This window comes from Pseudorca crassidens, chromosome 18 (genome assembly GCF_039906515.1).
Source record: "Pseudorca crassidens isolate mPseCra1 chromosome 18, mPseCra1.hap1, whole genome shotgun sequence".
Lineage (NCBI taxonomy): Eukaryota > Metazoa > Chordata > Mammalia > Artiodactyla > Delphinidae > Pseudorca > Pseudorca crassidens.
In genome coordinates, this window is record NC_090313.1 from 44,414,894 (window position 1) to 44,418,612 (window position 3,719).

General features: G+C 38.6%; 1 pseudogene; it reads left to right on the top strand.

Moving 5' to 3' along the window:
- The first annotated feature begins 540 nt into the window (after positions 1-540).
- LOC137211057 (NACHT, LRR and PYD domains-containing protein 12-like) lies at positions 541-2,354 on the top strand (annotated as a pseudogene).
- The last annotated feature ends 1,365 nt before the right edge of the window (positions 2,355-3,719 follow it).

Sequence of the window (3,719 nt, forward strand, 5' to 3'; positions counted from 1 at the left end):
TGCAGTTAAAAGTACTAGATCCTACACAATAGTAAGGTCATGCTTGTACTGAGGCATCTTAATCCATTCAGGTTTTAAGCATGGGTAATAAAATACTAATATTTTTTTCATGTTGCTAAATTTTAATAAATATTTATAGCTCACATCTTTTGTTTCTTCTTTCTTTCTGGAATAATGAGAGGGTAAGGTAAAAAATAATTTCTTCTTATGAACCTACAGGACTTCAATTATCTTGTCTCTCTATTCTTAATTCTTGTTCTTAATTCTGATAAGCTGGGGTTTCTATTGTTTTTTTTGTTTTGTTTTGTTTTTCCTGAGATCTTTTTTTTCTGGCAGTACCTTATCAAATACAACAAACAACAACAAATGTGTTCTATTAATAGTGTTTTCAGACTTCTTGTCCCAGAGTTAAAATTTCATGAGATATGTGATATTTTAGTATATTGCTAGGGATAGTTTTACTTTTTTCTGCTACTGTATAACATTTATCATTATTTTCCAGATTCCAATATTCATATCTTCTGTGCAAACTGATGAACCATGCCCATGGACAACCTGCTTCAGGTACAAATATCTATTTCAATCAGGAGAGAGTTATTCTGTGATGATAATCAGCCTCAAAATCTCAGTGGCATATAGCAGCAAAGTTTTATTTCTTGGCCAATACTTATTAATGGTGCAGGGGTTGGGTACTACTGTAAAAGTCCATCTTCTTCTTTTCATCATGGCCAGTGATATCCCACATGGTATGACACTTAACTAGCTTGGATCCCAGAACAAATTTAAAATGTAGAAAAGAAATAAATTCTTGTTGCTTCAAGGCATGGAGGTTTGGGAAATGTTTGTTAACACATCATCAATTAGACTACTCTTACTTATTTTATACAGAGTAAAATTTGAAGTATCTAATTTTTCCTATAGCTGGAAAGGGAAAACATTTTGGTGTCCTTTCACATCGCTTTTCTGCCTCTCTTAATATTGGCAATATCAGTTTAGTTTTCTATAAATGTTAAGACTTTGATACTATTATATTTTAAATCACCCCAGTTCCAATTAAAATAAATATTATCTATAATTGTTATTTCTCATAGGCAATAAGCTATATAATCACTTCCATCTTCAAGCACAGATAGAAACACATTCATAGGCAGAATTCCTAACCATACATTCTACACTGACAGCGCTAGTTATAGTATCTCTATAAATTTCTATAAATTTGCACTGGTACAGGGCTGCCTGCAGTGTGGGTGAAGAAGATGGGTGAGATGGACTTCAGGGTCCAGATGCTATTGGCATAGTCAGCCGAGAGGATTGTTTTGTCAGACATCTACAATGAACAGCTTGCTGATGCTCTAAGCTCTAATCCAAATCTGATAGAGCTGCTTTTGTATTGCAATGCCCTGAGAAGCTGGGGGGTGAAGCTGCTCTGTCAAAGACTCAGACGCCCCAAATACAAACTGCAGAATTGAGGTTGAAGAGGTGCTGAGTTTCTAGCCCTGCATATCAGGACCTCACAGCAGCTCTGATATCCAATAAGAATTTAATAAGGATGGACCTAAGGAGCAATGACTTGGGGTTGTCAGGCATGGAACTGCCCTGTGAGGGGCTCCAGCATCCCAAATGCAGGATGCAGATGATTCAGTTGAGGAAGTGTCCTCTGGAAGTTGTGGCTTGACAGGACACTGCCTCCTTGCTCAGCACCAAGTGCACTGGAGGATTTGGATCTGAGGCTTTTCTGTTAAGCTTGAGGCACCCAGTCATTGGCTGAGGATCTTGCAGTTGAAGATTTGCCAAGTCACTGCTGCTGCCTGTGAAGACCTGACTCCCACCCTCAGTGTGAATCAGAGCCTGGCAGAGTTGGATCTAAACTTGAATGAGCTGGGGAACCTAAGTGCTGCTGCTGTATGAGGGTTTCAGGCATCCAAGTAAACTCCAGACCCTCTGGTTAGGCATTTGATGGCTCAGTTCTACAGCCTTTGAGTGTCTCTCTGCTGTGCCCTAGGCCAACCACCAACTCTGGAAGTTGGATCTGAGTTTGAATGACCTGGGAAACTGGGGCATATGTTTGCTGTGTGAGGGCCTGTGACACCCCACCTGTGGACTCCAGAAACTATGGCTGGATAGCTGTGGGCTCATAAGCAGAGATTTGACGTTTCTCTTCTAGCCTGGGGGTTACCCAGACAATAAGAGTTTATCTGACTAACAACGTGCTGGGAAACACAGGTATCAGGCTGCTATGATAGATCCTGAGTCATCCCAGCTGCAAACTTCAAGTCCTCTGGTTATTTGGAACAAGCCACGGAAGACTGGCAGCACTTCACCTAACAAAACCTTACTTAGACGTTGGCTGCTGAATGGTTCTATCTACTGCTTCTTCTCTTGCAGTAAGGAGGGAGGAAGATCATCCCAGGACCTGCCAATCAACATAATGATAAGGCCTTTTATTTCCTCAAGAGACAAATTTATATGCAGAATAAATCCTTTCTGCTTGGGGTTTATGTAATCATCATGTGACTGAGCTTGGAGTTTTAGTCTGAAGAATGTTGGTGCCATGGAGAGAATTTAGAGAATTGTCCCAGATGACTCTAGAGCAGAAGCTCACAACTGAGAGTGATTTTGCTCCACCAGGGGACACTTGGCAATGACAGAAGACATTGGGGTGGGGGAACCTACTGGCATCTAGTGGGTAGAGGCCAGGAATCCTGCAAATATCTTAAAATGCACAAGGCAACTCCTACAACAAAGTATTTGGCATACATGTCAATTGTGTCGAAGTTGAAAAACCCTATTCTCAAAGATTAATGGTGCAATAAAGATACTAGAGAGTCTGGAACACTGGTGAACCTCAGAATGCTTGTTATGGCAACAGCCCCAATAATAAACCTCGCAATTTTGTTTTTCACTATGATTCTGTCCCCTGGCTGGAGCCAACTGGACCATGGTTGGACACCTGCCATTGTTAGCCAACTATGGGCCAGCCAATAACTTATACCATGCTTTGGATGAAAACATGAATTAAATCAACCAGGATTTTACTATCAGGGATTTGAGCTAGGAAACTTCAGACAAACTAATGATTGTTGGGAAACTTCACAAGAATGCCATGAGCGTGCCATGCTGAATCCATAGTGAAGATATCTAGAAAGACCAAAATTTACTGGTAAGTGGAAGAAATTTGTAGAGATAAAAAATTTAGTGACCTTGTAACTTATGAAATGTTGAAAAGGAAGTAACTCAGATTCTGAAGACATCATTCCTGTGGGTATCAATAAATGTTCCATGATTACTCACATTAAATAAATAAAGCATGTTGATATTGAAATATGTAAATTAGCTATTTGAGTAAGACATTTATTAGGTTATTAAAACTGAGTGTATATTTTTTTAGAAGAAACTGAACAGAATCTTCAAAATGCAAAGAAATTTAATTAGCTACGAAGGTGAAAAGCGAGTGTTGTATTTACCATTTGTGTGACAGAAGTCACTGTTTTTTGTTTTTGTTTATTTCTTCACAAGAGAAGTAGATTTTCTTGTTACTGACAGTACAAGAGATTTTTCCATATTTAATTTATATTTTTCCCTTGTCTTCATCTGATACATTTTAAAGTTATTTAAAGTGCATGTATAATTTTGTCCTTTCAAAGGTTTTAATAAAAGTGTGGTGACATATTCTGAGTGTTCAATTTCCTTATAATACACTGACTAATGATTGGTTCTAA